Source organism: Ambystoma mexicanum, chromosome 4p (assembly GCF_040938575.1).
Source record: "Ambystoma mexicanum isolate Mex_15411 chromosome 4p, UKY_AmexF1_1, whole genome shotgun sequence".
Taxonomy (NCBI): Eukaryota; Metazoa; Chordata; class Amphibia; order Caudata; family Ambystomatidae; genus Ambystoma; species Ambystoma mexicanum.
The window spans coordinates 815,172,964-815,198,634 of NC_090927.1; the positions used below are offsets into that span (position 1 = coordinate 815,172,964).

At 46.7% G+C, this 25,671-nt stretch overlaps 1 protein-coding gene across 3 annotated transcripts in view; it reads right to left on the reverse strand.

Moving 5' to 3' along the window:
• The window catches only part of RARS2 (arginyl-tRNA synthetase 2, mitochondrial), an 816,998-nt gene that overhangs the window by 637,738 nt on the left and 153,589 nt on the right, over positions 1-25,671 (reverse strand). The window lies entirely within an intron of this gene.

Genomic DNA, 25,671 nt, shown 5'->3' on the forward strand with positions numbered 1-25,671 from the left:
ATATAAGGCATATGACTCAATTTCCTAAGATGCAGAATGAACATTGTTAAAGATTTACTTGACAAGGTTCTTTCTAGCATGGCCATTCAGATGACAACGTCCAGCCTTACTCCTCCTCTTTCACCTCTGCTCCTCCTCATCTTGGAGTTGCTCAGTCTCCTTTGGTTAGAGGAGGTTACTCCACTAAAGATTCTCCTCTCTTGGCTTCTTCGGACACTTTACTCTTACACAGCTCCTTCCTGGGTTATGCAGGGTTTAGTGCAATTTGGAGAACCTCATTGTGATGCAGGTTGCCCCACTTATAATTGTTGTCCTCTTGGCATGAGATTCTTGCATCTCGTTGTCCTCACATATATTCATTAGATTTGTTTTTAATGATGTTATGTTGACAAACATGGTTAGCATTTAATTGATTTTGTTGAGAAAGATCAATTGAAATGCTGTAAAGATTGTTAATATAGTAACAATATCTGTTAGATCTGTGACCCTTTAAAATGCATGCATAACCACCATTTGGTTACACCCATGATGGTGGTGTAAAACTTGACAGTGTTAAAATAAACTAGTTGGTCAAATTGGACTGGAAAAGAAATCACTTCATGTGGCACGAGAATGTTCTCTCCTTATAAGGACAACTCTCAGAGAACAATGTTTTTTGCAATTATTACCACAGGCTAATGCTGCGCACTAAATCAGATTGTTGTGGGCGAGGACCTGGGGGATCATTATGATCCCGGCGGTCATGAATTTTCCGGCGCCCGGGAATGGGCAATTACCGGGGCATTACAGCCCCGGTGGACCTGGTAATCGCCCATTCCCAGGCACTGGAAAATATGACTCCCTATTCCCATTTCAGTCCCATTGGACTCAATGGGAATGGGGAAGCCGGATGCACCGGCACCATTCACGAATTGTGCCGGTGCATCCGTCAAGTTCTGCGTGTAGGTGCCGTTCTGGCCACCAGGTCAAACCTGGCGGGCTGAAAGGCACCTGCTCGCAGAACTCGTAGTTTGCCGCAGACTTACCAGTACCGTTGTTTCCAGACCGGCCAACTTACAATGAGGCCCCTGGTTTTGATTTTGGGGGACTTAGCTTGTAGATCTATGTTGTAATCAATGTATTGTTGATTTTCCTTAGTTTATTTCTTTGGGCAAAGATTATTGATAATTATAACAAGAGTTTCAACATCAATTATGGCTACCATTTGAAGTGGTATGTACTTATTTGTCCCTGAGAATTGCTCAAGAGAACGCTGGATTGACTATATATATATATATATATATATATATATATATATATATATATATATATATATATATAAGTGTTCAGTACTAAAAGACTAAAAGTGTATATACCTTTTCCTACAGATACATTTAATTTTGTATGTCAAAGATTGAATTACACCAGAATATCATAGCTATTACAGCTTCAATTTTTCAGAAAATGATATAGAAGAAGGGTACCTACTAAATCCTTAAGTTTGTAGTGAATAGATGGAAAGTTATCAGGTTAGTCCTTTACTTTATTGAGATTTGGTGTTTTGTTGTGAAGTGTAGATATGCAATTACCAAATTTAAATTAGTTTAGCTTTTGGTCTATTTAGAAAGTCTAGAAGTTCTTTGTTCCTGAAAAAGGGGGATAGCCGAAACACAGAGCCATAATAAGACTTTGACAATTATTGAACTTTTAAAATGATGGTGAAAAAAGTTGGATTAACTATTGGCTCTGTACAATGAAGATGTATTTGAAGATTACTAACCTGCTAATCATATATAAATGAATTTAATTTGATTCAGTTTGTGATTTTGTCAAACAAATATTACTTAGTTGAGTGTCATATTTCTAAAGTTTATTTTGAAAGGGAAAATAAGAATTATTAGCATTTAATATTAGTGGCATTTTTAGCATACATAAAAATATACCAGCCCCTCCTCTCCCGCTCTAAAGGGAGAGGAGGCAGACCGGCAGGCGAAGCCGCATCGAGGCGAAGGCCAGAGGACAAGGCCAACGCCGCTCTCTGCAGCTCCGCTGTGAGAGCCAACTCCAGGATCCCTCATGCCCCACTTGCCCACCATGGAGCTCGCCCCCCCTGCCGCCGCCATTGAGGCACACGCGGCCTCGAAGCCCGCAGTCAGCTGCAACACGAAGGAGCAGCGCCCCGCCCACACACAGCGCCGCCGTATCGCAGCTGATACAGGATCAGCTGTTCAGCCTACCAGCCCCTCCTCTCCCGCTTTAAAGGGAGAGGAGGCAGACCGGCAGGCGAAGCCGCATCGAGGCGAAGGCCAGAGGACAAGGCCAACGCCGCTCTCTGCAGCTCCGCTGCGAGAGCCAACTCCAGGATCCCTCATGCCCCACTTGCCCACCATGGAGCTCGCCCCCCCTGCCGCCGCCATTGAGGCACACGCGGCCTCGAAGCCCGCAGTCAGCTGCAACACGAAGGAGCAGCGCCCCGCCCACACACAGCGCCGCTGTATCGCAGCTGATACAGGATCAGCTGTTCAGCCTACCAGCCCCTCCTCTCCCGCTTTAAAAGGAGAGGAGGCAGACCGGCAGGCGAAGCCGCATCGAGGCGAAGGCCAGAGGACAAGGCCAACGCCGCTCTCTGCAGCTCCGCTGCGAGAGCCAACTCCAGGATCCCTCATGCCCCACTTGCCCACCATGGAGCTCGCCCCCCCTGCCGCCGCCATTGAGGCACACGCGGCCTCGAAGCCCGCAGTCAGCTGCAACACGAAGGAGCAGCGCCCCGCCCACACACAGCGCCGCCGTATCGCAGCTGATACAGGATCAGCTGTTCAGCCTACCAGCCCCTCCTCTCCCGCTTTAAAGGGAGAGGAGGCAGACCGGCAGGCGAAGCCGCATCGAGGCGAAGGCCAGAGGACAAGGCCAACGCCGCTCTCTGCAGCTCTCCGCTGCTCGAGGCCGCAGATGGCGCACAAAAACTCTGCCAGTCCAGGTCAAGGTAAGGCCAACATCCCCTATGCCCCCTTGTTTCATGCTTTATCTGCATGCCCTCCGCTGCACAACAGTAGGAATGCGCGCCTACGGTCCCGCACCCTGCTTACCAACCCCAACAGCTATACTCCTACCATCGGTTACCGCAACGCCAGGTTGGCCACAAGAAGCCAGCTGCCAGCACTCTTGTGCGCAGCCACCAAATGCACCCTGGGCTCCAGGGTCACCTCGCAGTCCCCTGCCACGACGCAACAAGTCTTCAAGTGTTGTACTTACAATCACTACCCCTCCATTAACACTAACTCTCTATCTCTACTTCCGCCCCTTGGCCCCAATGTAACTACCCCTATCCCCCACTCTGCCACTCTGGAGTGTGTGCGGCCCAATGATGTTCATATGTTTTCTGGTCCCACTGCTGGTGCCTCCATTGACTGTGTGCTGCCCAATGATGGTCATATGTTTGCTGGTCCCACTGCTGGTGCCTCCATTGACTGTGTGCTGCCCAATGATGTTCATATGTTTTCTGGTCCCACTGCTGGTGCCTCCATTGACTGTGTGCTGCCCAATGATGGTCATATGTTTGCTGGTCCCACTGCTGGTGCCTCCATTGACTGTGTGCTGCCCAATGATGTTCATATGTTTGCTGGTCCTACTGCTGGCGCCCCCCTTGATTGTTTGCGGCCCAATGACACCTTTCTGCCCCCTAATCTTACCGCTGACACCCCCGTGACCACCCCACCTAGTTCCTCTGATCTTCCTTCAGCTACCAGCCTCCCACTCCCCCTGCCTCCCCCCAGCCGCACGCTCATGTGCGCCCTGCTCAATGCCCGTTCTGTACCAGCCCACGCCCTCGACATCAATGACCTGCTCATAAAAGACGAACTAGACCTCCTCATCCTCACTGAAACCTGGCTCAATGAAAGTTCGGGCCCAGCCTTATCATTGGCCATCCCACCTGGTTACTCCATCTACAGGAAAGACCGCACCTCTCAGAGAGGTGGAGGCGTTGCCCTCTTCGCCAAAGACACCCTCTCCATCAGAGAAGTAGAAGGCATCCTTGACAGCAATAGCGACTACCTCCCTCTAAAAATCAACGTATCAGCTAACTGCACCATATCCATGCACATTGTCTACAGACCCCCAGGACCGTGCACCGACTTCCACGACACACTCATCTCTGCACTCTCTCATAACATCAAAAAGACCTCACAGGTCCTACTCCTCGGTGACCTTAACCTAGGGTTGAACGACCCCAAGGACTCCCCTGCAAAACTCCTCAAGAAGGCACTCTCCAACCTAGGCTTCACGCACTCCATCTCCCAGCCCACACACAAAGGACGCACCCTTGACTGGGTCAGCCATCACAACTGCACCCTTCTCATCAAGGACAACAACCCTATTCCTTGGTCCGACCACCACTACATCCAATTCAACCTCGGAACTAACAAAGCTGCCTTCTCCCCGCCACCACCCTGCCCCGACACGTACTCCAGAAGTTCACGCCTTCTCACAGCTGAAAACCTTGCACCCTACCTCCTTAACCCAGCCCTTCAAACCCCCTCTTCGAACAACCCCGATACCTTAGCTAACACCTTTAAGGATATCATCACATCAGCTGTGGATGCCATTGCCCCCCTAACTCTCAAAAAAGCCAAAAAAGCCAAACATGCCAACTCCTGGTTCTCCAAAGAACTCCTTGATCAACGTGCGCAGAAGAGGGTTGCTCTTTCCACATGGAAAGCAAACCCGTCTGAAGCCACTAAACAGAAATTCAAAGCCATCTCCAAATTATATAAGACCAACATCACTCGAACAAAGGCTGCCTCCTTTAACACCAGGATCGCTGACGCTAAATCAGGCTCCAAGGAACTATTCACCATCTTCAGGGAACTCGAAAAACCATCTGCCCCCCCCTCCTCTATCATCAAAGATGACAAATGGTGTAACAGCATTCAATCTGCCATGCTTGAGAAGCTTAACACTCTCCAAAGTAAAATTCGTGGCCACCAAAAAGCCCTCTCCGACATTATAGCGAACATGCATGCTAAGCCACCCACCAAGACCACGTCCTCCCCGTTGTTCGAATTTAAAGATATCACAGAGCAAGAGGTCATTACCCTGCTCAACTCCATTAAACCTTCCAATTGCAAAGGGGATGCATGCCCCGCCAGCCTCATCAAGGATTCCGCACCTAGCCTAGCCCCCTTCCTCACGGCCTTTATCAACTCATCCTTCCAATCAGGCCATGTCCCATCAGGACTTAAGGAAGCTTGGGTCCGCCCACTTCTCAAGAAACCCTCTCTCGACCCAACCGTCCCGGGGAACTACAGGCCCATTACGACTGTACCGTTCCTGCTCAAAATCGTGGACAAAGCAGCTTACCTGCAAGTCCAGAAGTTCCTAGAGGACAACCGCCTCCTCGGTCTACGGCAATCTGGGTTCCGCCCTCGCCATGGCACTGAAACGGCCCTCCTAGACCTGAAAAACCAAATGGACGATCTCAGAGACGCAGGCAAACCTGCCCTTCTACTGCTCCTTGACCTCTCTGCAGCGTTCGATCTTGTCGACCACAATACCCTGTGTCACCACCTAGCCACACAAGCCAACTTCTCCCCTAAAGCCTGCCAATGGATCACCTCCTTTCTCAAAGATAGGGCCATGAAAGTCTTTTCTGAAGTTGCTGCTGCCACCCCCAGCCTCCTCACCTGCGGTATCCCCCAGGGTTCCTGTATCGCACCTACTCTCTACAACCTCTTCACGAGGCCACTGTTTAGCATCTTGGACTCCCTGGGTATCTCATATACCAACTATGCGGACGATACGCAGGTACTCATCCCACTCACGGGCGACTACCTAGCGGACTCCAACACCCTCTCCTCTATCTACTCTACCATCCAATCCTGGATGGCGGAGAATTGGCTTTGCCTCAATGGTGAAAAAACCGAACTCCTCCTTATTGGCTCACCTTTCACCCTCGGCAATCTTGGAGAACAGTACGCCTCCTTCACCATTGATAATATTCCAATTAAAGTCTCTAACCATGTTAAGACACTCGGAGTCTACCTTGACTCCGACCTGTCGATGGACAGACAGGTCAATGCCATCGCCGCCTCCTCAGCCTACTACACCAAAGTCATCAACGCAACAAGGCCCTTCCTGGCCCGTCAAAGCAGCCTCACGATTGCCAGGGCCATCATCGGGTCAAGACTTGACTACTGTAATGCCCTTCTCGTCGGGACCTCCAACAAAAACATCGCCAAACTTCAGCTAGCCCAGAACAATGCTCTAAGGGCAGCCACCGGCACCGCAAGGAGAGACCACATCTCCGAAATCAGAAGGCAAGTGCATTGGCTCCCTGTTAAAGAAAGAATTGTCTTTAAAACTCTTGCCATCACCCACAAATGCATTCACGAGCTTGCCCCCCCCACCTGACAAACAGAATCACCAGGCACTCCGCCACAAGACCGCTTAGATCTTTCTACGCCAACACCATTGTCAGGCCTACCTCTCGGAAAGTGCGTGCTGGTGGCTCCAGTTTCCCCACCCTTGCAGCCACGCACTGGAACGCCCTGCCACCTCACCTCAGACTCATCGAGTCCCACCTTGCCTTTCGTAAGGCTATCAAAACCAGACTCTTTGTGTGACTTTAACCTGTTTCTGCCTTTATGCCTGCTAACTTGTAACTAAGAGCCTCCGAATGTAATCTTAAATCTGTGTTTCCTCTGTAACAGCGCCTCGATGCCTCATGGGCTGCAAGTGCGCTTAACAAATGCAAAATAAATAAATAAATAAATAAATAAATAAATAAATATTTTTTGTAGGCCATGTGGTCACTTGGAGCGCAACTGTGTTCTTGATAGTATTTTCTATCCGACAATTTGGTAGCTCATCTTGTTTCGATTTCTAAGGTGGAGGATCTAGTTACAGTTAGCACCAATAATTCACTTTTAAAATATTCGAAACAAATAGCGATGTTTGAGTTTTTAATGTAATGAAGTGAAAAAGTGTGCATACCACCGTTAAGTTGGTTGAAGTGTGCAACTGATTTTCATCTGCTAGGGGAACCACCCAGATTTCTTACAGTTATAGGAGCTTTAGTAAACAGATTCAGCCATAAAAGTCAGATCTGCTGAACAGCCTTTTTGGGGGGGGAAAATAAACAGGAATCCCTTTGAAAGTAAACAATCAATCAGTTGTGAATTATATACAACTCTTTCACCCATGGGCCTGGTTGCAGATTTCATTTGTTAAAAATACAAATATACAAAGCATTATATGATTTTGTATATGTGGCATATGGAAAGCTACAGTTCTACTGACCTAAACATATTGATGTAGTATTGTCAGCCTGGTTACTAGTGACTCATTCTTCTGTCAGGGTTTGTGTTAGCCTCTCTGGGTTAGGGTCCTCTCGTAACAGGATACCAAACCTACCCGAGAGCCTTCCTTTGTTCATGCTTTGGAAGGACTGCTACCTTCCCAGAGAACACACTATGCCCCAGGGGGCGTGGAGGGTTCCAGGGCATTAAAGGACAAGCTCTGCTAGCAAGGTGGAGGCTACATTTGTCGTGCCCCCACCAAACATCCTGCAGACTAAGCACTACAGTACTTCCATCACATGGGAAAGTCACTGATCACCAGCCAAGAATAGACCCTTACAGAAGGTTTGAGATGCTCCAAATGGCTGTGACAGATTAAGACCACCCCTTTAATTGAAATATCTTTGGACAGCAGGAGGAGGTTTCACCTGGAACATTACTGTGGTTCAGACTGCAGTGAGAAACCTAGGGGTATTCTCCCATTAAGACCCAGAGAGTCCTCTATTTAGGTGGCCAAGGGAGGGCCATCGCTCTTGGATCCCAACCCTGGGGGTGGACAAGCGAGGGAGGATCATCTGGGTAGGGGAATCTGAAGTTGCCTGTGTGGGAATACCCCAGGAGAGATGTAGTATTCTGACGTGGCGATAGAAGAGGAGGAGGAAGTCCTGGACGCCTTCATGGGATAAATTGATTCCAGTCACTCTAATAATCTGGGACTAATTTTCCCTAAATCCAATCCCGTCATCAATGGCCCAAGTGGGAGGAAGGAAAGAGTCAATTGCCCAAGGTGGGGAAGGAAGAAAAAACTAAAAAAGGACAGGAGTCCGATATTGTTATCCATTCATCCTCTACCAATTTATATCACAGGGAATACCACCAAAACTCAACCATCAGGAAGATGGAAGGGGGCAACCATCCCCGTGAGGAAAAACCAGGCTAGAGGATTTCCCTATGTCCATTGTCAATTTCCTGATGGAGTAGCAGGAAATAGATCTATCCTCCAAAACCCTTCCATCAGCCCCTCCCCAACCAATACTGGGACGAGGAAGGTGCAACTGGGAGCAGTGAATATTACCCATAGAAACAAAATGAGGAAAGTAAGGGAAACCTACAATAGAAAGTACTCCGGTTGTCCTACTAACAGAGTCAGTTAAGGTCAGGCATTTTATAATGACCATTCACACCTGACTTCACTTGACTGTTTTTTCAGCTATAAAAGGTGTGGTTTTTAAAAAGGAGGAGAGCGAGCTGGGGATGCTGTCCGACCCAAGAAGCCAAGGAGCAGAGAACAGCAGGATTTAAAGCCTGGAGGAGAAAAGCATGCCGAGACCCAGGCCTGATGTTTGTGAGGAGCTGCAGCGTGGCTAGGGAGCAGTGTCTCCAAGGAGACAGTGTAAGGCAGCCTATATCCTGCTGGTGGCGTTCGGTAAACTCGTTGTTCCCTTGGGACGTGTGCCGGTCTCTGAGGAGCAGGTTTGCGAGACCCTGACCTCAAACCAGTGTATCCAGAAGAACCGCTTGTCAACGCGACGCTGCCCGGTGAGTGATAGAGAGAAACTCGGGAGCGTGCGTTTGACTGAAGCGGAGAGAGAAAAAAAAAACTTTTAAAGCGGCACGCCGTATAAAGTATTTTGTGTACAAAGGACAGAAAATGTAAGAAATAAGCAGACGAGAAATAGAAGGAAGGAAGTTGCACTAGCTGTGCGCAAGAAAAGAAAAGTAAAACAAAGGCATGTGAAGAGTTTAAAATGGTGCAAAGCATGCATGGTAAAGAGGACAGTGTGTTAAGTGTGCAGGAAGCACAAGAAAGAATCAGGCAGGTGCAAGGGTGCACATTAAGGGAAGAGAAGACATGCGAGGTGTGCAAGTGGCACGATAAGAAAGCAAAGGAAAAAGCAAAGGAAAGTGCAAGAGGGCACGGTGGAATGAAAGGAACAGCAAAGGGAAGGTGCAAGTGTGCATGAGGAAGAAGCCAAGGAAAACGAGAAGGGGGTGCAGGAAGCCCCTGAAGGTGAAACGTTTAAAAGGAAGAGCAAGGAATAAAGAGAGAGGGGTTAGAGATCAGAGTGGTCACGCCTGGGAGGAGCAAAGAACCAGGCTGTTTTGAAAGTCTCTGATTGTCCCCCCAAAAGGGAATTGTGTCTGAAAGAACTGTGCTTAAAAAGAAAGGTACACCCTGACAAGTTGAACTTATGGTTGAAACCAAAAAGGGGCCTAAGTTTGGGGAAGGGAACCCTGAAAGTTCTAGACCCATTATTTCATGATATTTAAGGAAAGGCAAAGTACATCCTGACAAAACTGAATTTGTGTTGGAAACTGACAGGGGTCTGAGCTTGGGGAAGGGAACCCCGGAAGCTTCAAAAAGAACTGTTTTATATTTCATTTGTGGTGTTTTGAACTTGGACAAGTTGAAAGAGGCCTGAGCTTGGGGAAGGGAACCCTGAGTGGCCTAACTTATTGTTTTAATTGAAGCTTGGGGAAGGGAACCCTGAGAAGCTTAACAAGGAACTGTTATGTCTTTGGTGGTATTTGGAATTGGACAAGTTGAAGCTTGGGGAAGGGAACCCCAAGGAACCAAAGACACTCAAGTATTTGAGAATATTACAAGAGCTATGTGGACAAGGTCTTACAAAAAGCCCTTTTCGATGTGACATTGACCCAACTACACGTGGTGGGAGATCATGAAAAATATAAATATGTATGAACAAAATGTATGAAACCAAAACATGAGACATCTGTATGAAGAATATTAATAAATACATCAGTCTATCATTAACCGGATAAACGACTGTTACTGATTTTCTGGGATCGCAAACAATACAAGTACCATTTCAAGAGAAATACACCTGGTGAGAAGACCACCTGAAACCAACCTTGGTTTTCTATTTTCTGTTGAACCACCGTTTTCTTCCTTTTTAAAGAACTCATGTCACATTTTTGTAAAGAGTGAGGGTAAGCATAGGTTTAGACACAGACAGACTTTTATTTTGGACTATCAGACATCAACAGCCTTTAGAAACATCAGTTAAGGGAACCGTCTCTTTAGAGTTAATGCCAGTCAAGCATTACACAAACCCAGGAACCTTAGTAAATAAAGGTTTTGAAATTAACACCTTTGAGTCCGTCTTAATACCATGCCTGTCTCACTCTGCCCAATGTCCTCTGCCAGAGGTGAAGATCAACACTCCAAAGAGGTAGTAAGACCCTAGACCATTTGAGATGCCCTGATGTTTGGACAAGGCCTGTCTGCGGCCTGAACACTGGCAACTAGGGCTCTACCCACTGGAGGTGGCAGCCACTGCACAAGTGCACCGTGTCACACTTCCGGGCTGGGAAGGGAAGAATAAGGTTTCACCTTATCCTGTGACACCCTGGACTGGGTCTCAACAACCCATGGATAAAAGAACAGTCCAGGGCTCTGGTTCCCACTTCAAATCGCTCCGGAGCTACACAAAACTAGACATCACCTACATGCCCCAAGCTTCTTCGTGCTAAGTGCCATTACCACTTGTTGAACTGTACCTTGTATTGGACCCAGTCACCCGCTTACCAACCCACTGCCAAATTCACCACCATAAAAAGCTCCCAGATCAACGCTGTTGTGTCCAAGGAACAAGACCGAAGGGTTCTGTAGTGGCTCTGTACCCTTGGGTTGGTTTTAAGGGATCTAGTGACATTTAAGTCCACACTCTTCAACGTTCTAAAAGACGTAATATTTGCCTTGTCGAAAGTGGCTGCCTGCTGCAGCGTTGGTTTGACAAGGTCCTTTCCTCTGTCCTCTGCGCATCACAGGTCGAAAGTGAGGCAGATAAGTAAGGCGAGGCAAGGAGAAACCGAGAAGCTCTGAGCGAGTAAGCGAGTCGTGCAGAGAGGTCTACTCGAGTCACTGCGGAGGCTCCCGTGCTGGCGTCCTGAGGGTCTGCTACCCCCTCCCCATCAGGAGAGCAGATAGTGGGTGATCGCACTATGCTTGGGCGTGTTGGGCTTCTAGACACATTATATGCCACATGTGAGTGAGTGATTGGTCTGTCTTGCCCTGTCCTTCTTTCCACCATCCTTACCATCACTTAATCGCGGAACACACTCGTGCTGGCAGGGTTGGCAAGGGAATTTTTCGCTTTCGCCCTGTGCCTAGTTGCCTTTCAGGGCATTTTCCGTTTGTTTCTTTTAACCTGTCACCATCTCCTCTTTTTTTTTTTTTTGCACTTGAGGAGGTCCCTTCTGGGGGATACTGCATATATAATCCAATAACCCAGTAATATTGTTATTGAGCTGGTCTCCCTGTCTAGTGGGCAAGCATGGGGGCAAAAACAACACCCCCAAACCGGAAAAAAGGTAAAAGCAGAAGTGGCACATCCTTGCATGTATCAATGCGGAAAACAATCATGGCCACCTCAAAGAAGGCCAACATTAGGCACACACAACCGATCACAAGGTGGGCTCTCAGAAACCGATCACCCCTTAGTTATTAAGGGAGTCCATTGTTGATGTTGGGTTGATGGTATACCGTCACCATCAATAGAAGAGATCCCAGGGGGGGTGGCGGAGGGGAGGAGGGGTTAGGTCATGCTTGGGATACCCACCTTTCTTACCTCAAGTGATAAATTCACAGGCTTTAATCGGGATTACAGGAAAAGCCCAAGGATGGCGATGAGAGGCGTACAGCAACAACAACCACCTGAAATCAGGTGCCGTGGAATAATCCCTCCATTTGGGCGCACAGTAAGGACGGAGTTGGAGCACGAATAAAGTGACCCAAACGATGGAACCACATTGGAGGCACTCAATCGATAGGTACTATGACAAGGTCTGCCTGGGGTTTGTAACTGCGGCAGACTCTGCGACCTCTGTCCAACTAAGTTCGATGGAGCTCATCAGGAGTCCTTTGATAGATCTCACTGATCTGCAGAGCCCAAAAGAACAAAAGAGGGGTCCATCGCGACAAGCGGTCGCTAAGGTAGGGCCCACTGTAGCGATTGGCACTCACTTTATACTCCGCTGGTGTAATTACTGAACTGATGAGTCATATAGGACAAATTAAACAATACTTGCAAATGAGCGATGGAACTATATCCGATTCAGCACTCCAAGCCGAGAAAAGCATCCTCCTCATCGAAACAGCAAAAAACGATGGCGGCCATCAGTCAGTCTTGGGTCTCCAGGAGTCATCTAGGCACTTGGGAAGACCGTGTGACATGGAAAGTTGCCCTTTGGATTGTCAATTTGATGGGCTTGAAGGAGTCAAGAGTTCGAGGGGAAGACTAAAGCCCCTGGAGACCAACAACTCCCAGCCATCAGCACTGAAATTCTGGTAATCTGGCTAAACAATACTAGCTTATTTATAGACAATCTTAAGGAAGATGTTGCCCCACTACAAGCCTCACATGTCTCACGCTTAAGACGATTTACACCTGGATAAGTGCTTAGAAGTTTTTAAGCTAATTGAAGCAGGCAATATCGATGGGCCCTTTCAAACTGCTAGGGCCTATAAAAAACATGCCAGAGTTGATGTAGGAACTCAAATGGAGTTCATAAGTAGTCAAATTCATAAACGGCAAGCCTACACTCAAGGGAGCATAGGTAAGGCCACTGAGGATAATGGCGTTGGTGACAATTATTGCCACCAGAACACCCAGACCCTCTCAATACTATTAGAGACTAAGTACTCGGAACGCCAGATGAACAAGCCTGAAATCAATGTTCCTCGCAATATGGCACAGGACGGAACTGAAGGACTGACCCCCCCCCCACCCCTTAACACCGGCCGAGAGAGTACGTGTGAGACTGTCAGAGAATCACAAACATGCCACAACGCCCTCTGCCCACACAGAACGGAAAGTGCACCCAAAGGATCACTCATTAGAGGACCCCGAAGCACAAGAAAAGGCAACATGGCCGAGGAGTCATGCCTGGACTCATCGGCTAGCTGGAGGGAAGGAAACATCTGCTGTTTCAAAAGATATAACCATGGCAATAAGAGGGCACTGATTAAATCTGTGTCAGAAATCCTGGGGATATCAGATCTATCTTTTAAGATCTTCTCAGACACACACATTTTATCGGACTGTATGTATTGTGGAGGGTGCAATGTCAGATTTGGGATGGTCAATTGCCAGCTAAGGCAGCATTATTGAATTGTGCAGATACATTGGCATCTATAGGTGTAATAATAATAATAATAATAATAATAATAATAATAATAAATTATTATTTCGCATTTATATAGCGCTACAAAGCCTTAGGTATCTGAGCGCTGCTTATTATTACCCACGGTGTGTGGTGCTCATTTATCGACCTCGGAAGGATGAAAGACTGATTTAGGCCCTGCCGGGATTCGAACCTGAGTTAGCACGCTCTGCACGGATGTCAAAGCGAGCGCTTTACTCGCTGTGCCACTTGACACTGGTGTAGAAGTGTACCAGGACAAACATCAATCAATATGTCACATTCATGACAATTGCCATGTTCAATGACATGTTTCAACACATGATGAACTAGCAGAAACATCAATTGGGGGAGGGGGGGGAGCATGTAACTTTGGGTTACCCGATGTTAATAACTTTGAACGCTGATTGAATATGATGGATTTGACACAAGCCGTGCTGGAGAATGTGCTGGCTCAACCCTTTAGGCTGATACTATCGAACAGGGCTAAAGACCCAGTTTATGGCTGCATACCCCAGATCCAAATGCTGAGCTCCTAATGCACAATACACCAATTGTAAGGACCATAATTAATGCATTAAGAATGTCTCATGGAACATTGCGGGACTCGAAGCCAGAATGGGCGATCCAGATTCCGCACTGGAACAGGCAGATATTCACTTATTACAAGAAACTTGGGCTATAGATAAGCTTGATATGGAGAGCTTTCTGGAATACCATACAAGTGAATACACAGTACAGAAGGGTAGAAATTGTGGGGTCTCGCAACATATGCGTCAAACAGCTTCAACACCAAAAATGTACGACTATCCTATAAAATCCCCAACGCTACTAAGTATAGATATACACTTTTGAAGGGGCGCGTTGTGGCGCATTGTGAAATTTTATAGCTCACCTTCTACCACTGATAAAGACGGTCCACTCTTGGAGCTGGTGAATCGGACGCAAGCCGTAGGAGAACATACTGTGCCCTTGGGGAAGATCAATATGATGGTGGGCAGGGATTTCAAATTGGAGCTTATGAGGGCACAAAGGAAAACGCAGCCGAAGAGGATGGAGCCTTTGGCATGAACCTTCCATCTATAACAGACCCTAGCACTGATAAGAAAGGAAAATATTTTATGGTGCTTTTAATTGCACTGGGGTTGAGAGCAACAAATGGCAGATTTGAACTTGATAATTCAGGTAAATATGCCTTTGGAAACTCAAAATGTTTTGAAATAATCGAAAGGTTAGAGAGCGATAATGATCCCCTTGTGCTCACAGTGGGCACAGGTGAAGAATTCAAATGCAAGGCAGAGATGGGGACCCATCTGGCCTCCTATAAAAGCGTGCGCTGGGTGCATGTAGATCAGGAAATGGCAACAGCAAATGTCATATACGCATCCATTGATCACCTCGAAACAATCCTTCAGACAAAATACGTGGCATGGGAAAATATAATATCAGCAGCCACACAAGCCTTTAGAAGGAAAATGAATAGATTAAATAAAAAGATAGAAAATCATGTTTCGATGGAAATTGTAGGTATGTTAAGAGGTAGCTCCTGTCTGCCTTAAAAAGAGGAACCGTAAACAGGAGGAAATAGTGGCAGCAAGAGCTATTTACAAAAGAACTATAACGTGTAGGAAAATAGAAGTTGCATAACAATCCTGGCAAAGATTAGAGAGGGCAACGTTGGGGGGGGGGGGGACTCAAGAACATATTGGAGGATGATTGAAGCCGGACTAGAAACAGCTAACAAATCAAGGCATGACGATAGTGATGGGATCGGTGAGTCCAGGTGGATAAACCATTTTCCCACCCTTTATAATAGCCCACATGCCCTGCCAAATATTTTTGGTTGGTTTGTGAACCCAGTTTAACTTTCTCCATGATGGAGGTACGTAAAGCCCTCATGGAGATGGCAAATGGGAAATCAGCGGGACCAGACTCCATTCCAATTTAATTTTTTAAATCTGAGAGAGTGTGGTATGGGTACCTATAGTAACCACGGTGGGCAGTTATAATTTTGAAAAAAAAATGTCGACAGACAAAAATGTCGAAAATAAAAATGTCGAAAAAAAATGTCGACTTTCGTTTTTTTTAATTATATATTTATTTTAGGGGTTCGGGAGTTAAAAAAAAGGGAAAAATTTTAAAAATAATTTAAAAAAGGGGGGTTTGGGACCCCCCATTTCGAAAAAAATGCATTGAAAAAAAAAGTCGACATTTTTTTTTTCGAAATTTTGACTTTCGACATTTTTGTAGTCGAAATTATCACTATGAACCAGTAACCACAATATTTAATGTGATTCTCAGTTTAAAGATCATAATGGCCTCATGGAAAGAGGCAATTATAGTACCAATCTTTAAAAAGGGAGATAGATCTGACCCTGCGTCCTACCGTCCAATTTCCTTATTTAATACATCAGCTGAATAGTTTGGTCGGGCACTGTATGGAAAAAGCATGGAATCGGCATCAGAAAACCAGATCCTAACAAAATATCAGTATTGTTTCCGGAAAGGCATGGGCACCACAGAACAATTGCTAAATCTAAGATTAATCTTAGATAAACATGTAAGGGGCTACAAAACGAATGTGTGCCTGGGCATTATGGAGCCCTCTACTGCATTTGATTATATCCATCACAGGAAGCTCTGCAGATTTTTGAATGAGGTGGGCATACAAGGTGAGTTTTTAGAGTTGCTAGTTGAACTAGTCTCAAACCTATCGGCCAGAGTAAGTATGGGGAAACAAGGGCAAAATACCCAAATGTTTAAAATTAGACGAGGTGCAAGGCAGAGGTACGTCACAGCACCACTGCTTTTTAATCTTTACATCAACTCGCTGCCAAGTACCCTAGCTGCCCTGACAAGTGATGTTCCTAGAATGGCTGGCCAATGAATTTGCGTATTTTTATATGCTGATGACACTGTCTTGGTAGCCAAAACAAAGCATGCCTTACAAATCCTAGTAAATGGCTTCAAAGATTATATGGAACAAGAAAATCTGAAGGTTAACAAGTCAAAGGTGATGTGTGTTGGTACTAAAAGACGACTGGGGAATGCAATAGTCATAAATGAGGAGATTAGAATGGGTAGATACATTTTGCTATGTAGGTGTAGATATATCCCGTGACCTAAAATGGACCACACATATCAAACGGGAAGTAGTAAGGGCTTCCCAAATCAATGGCTCCATAGTAAGGTATGGCAGGAATTTGGGTGTCCTCCCCCTCAGATCACCGAAAATAAGTTCTTGAGGAAAATCATGGGTGTCCATCAGGGTTTCCCAGGGTATTTGTTGTACGGGGAATGCAGGCTGACCAACATTGAAGATGTGATAGCTGTACAACCGCGCATTTATTGGCTTCGGCTGTGGGCAAATCCTCATCTCTCACTCACAAAAAGTCTGGTGGAAGACGTATTGTCTTCGAGTGCAAGTTAATTTCCCTGGCTAAACTACATCAAATCCGTTTTATTTTATTTATTTATTTATTCCGATTTTTTGGAGCACGCAATCAGCCCGGGGGCATCGTGGCACTGTTAAAAGTCAAAAACATTTCTCTGGTTACAGAGAGTAAAGGTTGAGTAGAGTACAAGGCATTTTGTTTTACAGTCTAGGCATCCAAGGCATTTTTACAAGGCATTAGGTTTACAGTAGCATTATTTTAGTTACATTGCACACAACAGAGCGTTTGCAGTACAGATTAGGTAGGGGGTGGAGGGTGGCGTAGTTTTGAGGGATTTACGAAAGGCGAGCAGGGATGGTTCAGCTCAGAGAGATGGGGAGGTCATTCCAGAGCTTGGGGGGCTCTGTGTGGGAAGCCAATGCCTCCAGCTTTAGCTCTTCTTATGGTGGAAACTTGGAGTTGGTTGTCATGTTGGCTTCTTGCTGGACGGAGCAAGGATTTCCTGTTTATGGTTACTGATAAGTATGATGGAGCAGTATGATTGATACATTTGTGTGTGAGGGTGAGTATTATGAAATTGATTCTTTCCTTGACTGGAAGCCAGTGCGCATCTCTTTGGGCCTGTGATGCATGGTCAGATTTGGGGATGTGCAGGGCAGCGCGTAGCGCATTGTTTTGCACTATTTGGAGCTTTTTTAGATTTTTTGCAGATGTGGCGGCTAAGGAGGCGTTGGAGTAGTCTAGTCTGGCTCCTATGGTTGCTCTAGCGATGGAGAGGCAGTTGGGCGTGATGAGGTAGGGTTTTATGGCAAGGATGAGTTTTGGTGGTCAGTGTGGATGAAGAGGAGATGGCGCTGACTTGTCTCAACATAGTCTCCAGTGAGTGGGAGGAGGACTTGTGTGTCATTGGCATAGTTGGTGTAGGCTATGCCGAGAACGTCCAGTAAATCAAAGAGGGGCTTAGTGAATAGGTTGTAGAGGGTCTGTGCAGTGCAGGAGCCGTGTGGGACTCCACAGCTTATGGTGTTAGGGGGAGCGTTGGCCTGGTCAGAGTAGACTTTCATGGCCCTGCCTTCTAGAAACGATATGATCCATGTGGTTGCTTTGTGGGAGAAGTGGGCTGCATTGGAAAGGTCAGATGTGAGGATGTTATGGTCGACTAGGTCGAATGCTGCAGAGAGATTAAGTAGAAGGAGGAGAGTAGGTTTGCCTGTGTCCATTATTTTGGCGATTTGATTCTTCAAGTCTAGGAGTGCAGTTTCAGTCCCATGTCCTTTGCGGAACCCCGATTGCCTTCTGCCTAGGATAGCATAGGTTTCAAGGTACTGCTGGATTTGGTTGTGGGCGGCTTTATCTAGGATTTTGAGGAGGAAGGGGACGGTGGTAATGGGACGATAGTTGTTAGGGGAGGATGGGTCTAAGGAGGGGTTATTTAAGAGCGGGCGGACCCAGGCTTCTTTTAGGCATTGGGGTACGGTACCTGAGGAGAAGGAGGCATTGATGAATGCTGTGATGATAGGGGTGAGTTGTGTTCACTTGGCCATGGGCACTTTCTTAATAACGTACTAGACATTATTAACTCTGAAAGAAAGCAGGTGGTAACCGATTTCTTGAAGGTCAGGAATGAAGTCAGGTGGGATAATGAAGGGAAAACAAAGTGTTACATTTTACCACACAAATGTTCTTCTATGGCAAGTTGAAGGCGAGCATTATGCTATATCTCTTTATTACTGCTCCATACATCAATTCAACACATATGTTCCTTTCCTTTTAAAACTAGGTAACAAGTTTTGTTTCCTCTGAGCAATCCTGGAGGCTCAAAACAAAAACCGGGGTAACAGTTTTGAAACTTGAGGTAAAATGTCTCTGGGACTACAAATCCCCATAAGCCACTGGGATCAGGTACTCCTAGCCAGTTTGTTGTGTCCAATCAGGCTTAACCCATGGCTATAACAGAGACCCTTGCTGGCCCAAACTCCTCTTTCTTTGTTGCTGCTCCCAAAGTTAAGTACCTTTCACTGTTACCATGTAAACGATGTGAAGTGATTTAGCTATAAGGGATTGAGCTTATTAGGCGCGGCTGCGCACATATTTATGCATTAAGCGACTGCTTGTAAATATATAGAGTATGTCTACATAAGTGCAGCATTCTTACTTGAAGCAACGTAATTTCTAGCACTTTCGGAAGCGTTTAGCCTCGTCGCCGCATTCCGCTGCTTCCTGCGACATTCACTTAGCTACAGGTTTTTCGCTTCAGGAGCCGGGGACGGGGCCATGAGCGACTGCACTCTCATCAGGCAGCCAGCAACCTGCCTCCCTAGTCCCACACGCGTACGCTCTGAGCTTTTTCCCTGTCGGGCTTTAGGACCCGCGGAAGATACATTGCCTGCAGTTACGCCCCAGCAGCCACTGCGCGCTCGACCGTTTACTCTGCAAATTTGAGTAAACGTACAGCGCAGCGCGAACAAACAGCTTTTTCTATGCATTTGGATCATTAAAAAAAAAGACATAATAGTGAAAATAAACTGGGGAATATTATTATTATTACCTTGTGGTAGACACCTTGCGGGCTAATACCTAAGCTGAGGTCCTTCAGTAGACTAAGAACATGGCACACTTTAACGAGCCCAGAGGGTCAAGATCCACATCCCCAAAGTGGAGCTCAGAGGAATGGGCAGAGGAGCCCATGGGAGAAGATCAAGACCTCTCTCTCAGCTTTAATAAGAGTTCTGAGAGACTCTTTATCACAAGCTGCATCAGAGCGGGTACTACCTCTTGACACAGAGGTTAGATCATTTGGAAACCTTACTAAACAAAGAGAAGGCTGAGCAAGAAAAGCCCAAGAAGAGGAGGGCGCTTGGCCCCGGCGAGGGGACCTCAGCTCGACACCCCGAAGTAGGGGTTGAACAACAGGACAGTAAGAAGGCTCGGAAGATTAAGCACTATATGACGCATCCGAGCCAGCCAGAAGGGGTGGGCTGGAGACCCCAAGAGCCAGTCGACCCAGTGAGCAGGCTGAAAGAAGCCTTTTTGAAAAGGGCGACAGTGCCAGAGTCTCGACCCCCTGCCCCAGGGGTGCACAATCAAGGTGATGAAGATGATGCCGGATAGACTCCTGACGACGAGAGTGGGGAGGAGAAGGAAACCTCTCAACAACCCGACTTTTCAGAACAGCTTCCTGAGGAAGAAGGCCTTGAAGATATGTTTGATCCGGAAGCGATAAGGCATCCAAAATCTACAGACTGGCTGCCTCAGCAAGAGTTGCTCTGTCTATCACCCAGCACATAAGAAAACCTCTAGATACAGAAATAGGATCCAAGATGAGGGCAGAGTGCCCTAGACCAGAGCTGCCAAGCAAAGTGACCGACACCCCAGACCTCGACCCAAAGAAGGTGACTTCTGTTACTAAATCATCCAAAGACATCAGGAAAGGGGTGGATAGAGCATGGCGAGGCTGCTAGGATAAGCTCTTGGACCTCTATGGCCCGCTCGCAAAAATCATGGATTTAGCAGAGAGCGGCATAGACACGGGCACACCCCTAGACCCTCTAGCACTAGCGAACTGGGCCCAGCATGCAGTATGCTTGCTCGGGAACGCAAACTGTGCTCTCTCTTCAGAGAGAAGGGGAATACTGTTGAAAATCGACAGTAAACTTAGTGACCTTGCCTCATACGAAGCATGCAAAGGGGCAAAAGGCATGCTGTTCGGATACGCTTTCGCCAAGGAAATGAATCAGTTTGTCGGAACATACTCCGTCCTTGAGAAAGCGCAAAGCTCAATAAGGAGAATATTCCCCAGTCTGGTTTTTGACGGGACAGCATGATAAAGGGGTCGAGCATCCGGTCGCTTCACCACGCGCAGGAGACCCCATGGACCAACAGCCCAATACTGGGGGAATCGCCAGCAGGACAACTTCTTCCCAACTAGAAGCCGTTACCCCAGGCGGTGAGAATGATAGCAGCAGTCTCCAAAGTAGGGGGGCAGAACTATCTGGATTTTGCATGCATGGCACGATTTGTCCAGCGGCGCTTAGGTATTGCAAGCAGTATCAGGTAGGCACCTAGAGTTTGTAGGCAGCCCCTCTCAGATACAAGAGCCAGCCCAGTTATACATAGCGCAGAGCAAACAAGCAATGCTCGTCACCGAGTTACGCAATCTCGCAAACAAGGGTGCCGTAGAACGGGAATTTCAAGTGCAGCCAGGCTTCATCAGCACCATGTTTCTGGTCCACAGAGGGGAACAATTCAGACCAGTGATAAACCTGAAGAGTTTGAATGAATGGGTCGTTTACAGACACTTCAAGATGGAAGGTATCCCCCTTCTGCGAGATCTACTCAGAACAGGGGATTGGCTCACCCACCTGGATCTCAAAGACGCCTACCTGACCATTCCCATAGCAGCGGAACATCAGAAGTATCTCTGCTTCAGATTGGGTGCAGAGGTATGGATGTTCACATGTCTCCCCTTTGGCCTAGCATCCGCCCCATGGGCCTTCACCAAGCTTATGCGCCCCGTAGCAGCGCCATTCGCAAGAGGGGGATAAGAATAATAATCTACCTAGACGATATACTGACTCTGGGGCAGAGCGCAGCTCAACTGCAGAAGCAAGCGGCTTGTGTTTATGACTTTGTTTCCTCACTCGGTATTGTGCTAAACTCAGAGAAGTCAGACCTTCGACACTCACAGAGAATAGATTTTCTAGGCTTTGTGATAGATACCAAGAAAGTGTCGCTGCAATTACCAGCTCAGAAAGTGTGAGCGATACGGAAAGAACTGAGGGCAGTAATAGCGAATAAAGTTATTTTGCTTCGGAATCTAGCTCGCAATGCAGCCTCAATTCAGGTGACCTTCCCAGGCCAATTAACACTACAGGGCCCTTCAAAGACTGAAGATCAGACACCTCAGAGGTGGACTGGGTTATCACCAACTAGTTACCCTAGACCAGGAAGCCATTACAGAACTACATTGGTGGTTACAAAACATGGAAGCCTGGAACGGCAGGGCGATCTTCGGAGACACCCCAGACATAGTAATAGAATTGGATGCCAGCAGAGCGGACTGAGGGGCTCGCTGCGGAAATCTGGAAACAGGGGGAAAATGGTCGCAAGAGGAGCTACAACTCCACATAAACTGTCTGGAAATTTGGCAGGTTCCTTCGCCGTGAGAGATTTTACCAGGGATCGAGCCAATTGTTGCGTCCTGCTCAAGATGGACAACATCTCAGCAGTATGATATATAAACAAGCTGGGAGGTACGTCTTCCAGGATGTTAGCAGAATTAGCAAAGGACTTTTGGCATCATTGTCTGCGTCAACAGATATCTGTGTCAGCAGAATATTTACATGGGGCTCAGAATATAGTAGCAGACTGGAATTCATGATATCTGGTAGACTCCAGCGACTGGAGACTACTCCCATGCGTTTTTGACCAGATCCAGCGACTCTGGAGACCCTTTGAGATAGATCTATTTGCCACCAGGGTCAATGCCCAGACGTCCAGGTTCTACAGTTGGAGTATAGACCCGGAAGCAGCAGTGACAGATGTGCTCCTACACCAGTGGACAGGAGCACTCCACTACGCATTGCCCCCGTTCATCATGCTGACGAGAGTGTTAGCGAAGGTGAGGAGGGAGCAAGCGGAATTAGTGCTCATAGTTCCGATGTGGAAATCCCAGCCGTGGTTTGCAGTAGTGATGGAACTTTCTACAGATTTCCAGAGAGTGCTTCCTCACAGGGAGGACATTCTTCAGGATCCGAACGACCAATTTCACCTGCTCATAGCAGAAGGCACCTTGCAGGGTTTCAGGCAAAGATGGCAGCTGCCAGGCATTTCACATCCCACTGCAGACTATTAGAGACTCATGGGCGCCTTCCACCATCAGGAGCTATGGTGCCACTTAGAAACGTTGGTCATCGTACAGCGTAAGCATCAGTACTAATCCCGTTTCAGCGCCTCTAGTGCACATGCTGAACTTTTTGACTCATAGATTCGAAGAGGGCTGTACCTACAGACCGATAGGTGTTTACAGGTCGGCGATATCAGCAGGCCACCAGGTAGAAGGGAGCCCGATAGGGGAGCACCCGGCCTTGCTTCGTCTCCAGAAAGGAGTGAAGATACGCAAGCCACGTGAACCCAAGTACTAAGTGCTCTGGGACGGGAGAGTGGTGTTCCAACTATTCTTGGCTTGGCCTGATAACAAAGACCTCTCGCGATCCCAGTTATCAGGAAAGTTAGCCATGCTCTTGTGTCTTATCGCTTGTAGAAGGGTTTCGGACGTGAAAGCCCTGGAAATAGACAGGAAGACGTTCTATCGAGAAGGAGTAGCATTTAATGTGGCGAATATGACCAAATTGGATTCTGCAATTATTTCCTACCCGTGCTTTCCAGAGAATGTCAAGCTGTGCGTAGCGCAAACTACTAAGGATTATAAAGCGGCCACGGCAGGGTGGAGGCCTAGTGGAGTTACTTAGCTGCTAATTGCGTTTAGAAAGCCTTTTCATGCAGTAGCAACAGCCACCATAGCGAGATGGGTTAGAGGGGTAATGCACTGGGCAGGAGTGAATTTATCTCAATTTGGTGTGCACTCAGCAAGGGGAGCGATGGCATCTAGAGCTTTTACAGCAGGCGTGTCCTTGCAGGACATCATGAAATCAGCTGACTGGCCTAATGAATGCACTTTTAAGACCTTCTATTTTAAGCCTGTCTGACGGATAGCTAATAAAGTGATCAATAGCTTTGAACAAGCATAATGCTTGCCTCCGTCTTGCCATAGAATGAAGATTGTCCAGGCTTACAGCACAGGCCAGTCTTGATTCTATTAAAGACAAGGAGGCAAGCATTATATCTCACCCTGTAGGTCACAAACATATCTTGAACTGTATTAGAATGTATGTTGATGACAGACTTACCCTTATGATCACGTCTCCATTCTTTTCAGGAGAAGACCAGAAGGCAACCTGAGCGGAAGTACGAAGGAGTGAGAAGTTAAGCTAAAGAAGGAAGTTCTCTTCACTATCTCAGAACCAGGATTGGGCAAAGATGGACTGTACCAGTTTTTCTTCAGTTGGTTCAAAGTTGACTGTTGACATTTGTGAACTTACATTGGTTGACCGCCAAAGAAAGGAGTTGGGGCCAGCAAGGGTCTCTGTTATAGCCATGGGTTAAGCCTGATTGGACAAAATGGACTGGCTAGGACTACCTGATCCCAGAGAGTTATGGGGATTTGTAGTCCCAAAGATATTTTACCTCAAGTTTCAAAACTATGTTACCCCGGTTTTTGCTTTGAGCCTTCAGGAGTACTGAGAGGAAACAAAACGTGTTACCTACTTTTAAAAGTAAAGTAAAATATGTGTTTAAGTTGAATTGTTGCTTAGAGCAGTAATAAAGAGATATAGCATAATGCTCGCCTCCTTGTCTAATAGAACCAAGACTGGCCTGCGCTGTAAGCCTGGACAATCTTCAATAGCACTGCAAATGTAACAGGCTACGTGCACTGGTTCACAGATCCAAGGAAAGAGAGCTATCATTCTACGCATTAGAACACATCTTTTGGTCCCAGATTACAGCGGAGCCAATAGCATGGAAAATAAGAAATGCCCATGCTTAAGGGGTGAGGCTAACTATCTACAACATTTTATGCTTTTTTGCCCAGCCTTCAAGACTCTCAAGAAGAAATTCCTTATACCCTCATTGAGGGCCTGCGGAGTAAGACTAGCACAAATGGCTTTCAGGCTTCTCTTATCAGTCCAGGATTTCTCTATTGTGCAATGTGTATACTTCGATATTGAAAATATGCTCAAATGGTGAAAGCAGTTATTACCTGGGAACAATATGTTGGATTAACTATGTTGATTTTATTCTATTTTAATTTTATCAATCGGATTGATGTTTTAACTACAAATGTCATGTTTATAATCCTGTATAATGTTTGATGGATTTTTAATCAGAATAAACTTGAATTTTGAGCTTTGACCTTTTGACATATACTTTGAACTTAAACATTGCCGCAGAGATTATTCCTAATTGTACCCCAAGCTTCAGACCTCGAGTGCCCACTTTCATTACAAAGTCTGCATATTTACAGGGAGGGGGGGTCATTAGTGTTTAATTGGTTAATTTGTATTTTTCCTTTATTTTGGTATCACAGTACTATTGTTGTTTTGATGTTTCGTTACTAGCTCACATCCCTCTTGAAGAGCTAACCTGCCCTTGGGTGCACGTTGCCTTAAGAGGCAAAGGAGGGATACTGTTCATGGTGTGTCAGTTTCCCCTTCATCAATTAGATCCCAGATGCGTGGGGCTAGGTTAGTGTTTAGAAATCAAAACTCATCCTTGCACTCCTGCAGAGCGGCAATCGCACAGTGTCACCCTTCTGTTGGAGAAAAGTACGATGAAAAGTCATTGGTTGAAAGGGAGGAAGAGATGCCTCAGAGTGTGGGGTCAGAGGGCATGGCCTGGAAGGTAGAAGAGAATTTGTAGGATTGGGAGTTGAGCGAAGAGGTGAGATTGGGATTGTAAAATGATTATGCTGAGAGCAGGGCAAACAACAGAGCAAGAAGGCATTCCATGTAGGAGGCAGCAAGAGCAAGAGATTTGGGCTTGCGCCAGCCCCACAGGTAGAGCCGGATTGGGGGGTCACCCAAGGCTGGAGGCCTGGCGAGAGGTTTGGAAAGCGTCAACAGGGTAGGCTGGATTGGCTTTAAAATACTTTCATCACCACTTACAAATACAACACCATCTGTTGAGGATTCAGTGGCATAGGGCTTACTATCTTTATGCGATTTGCTTTCAATTTTTCTCAGTGTTACAGTATTTTAGACAATGTTAAAAAAAAAGCT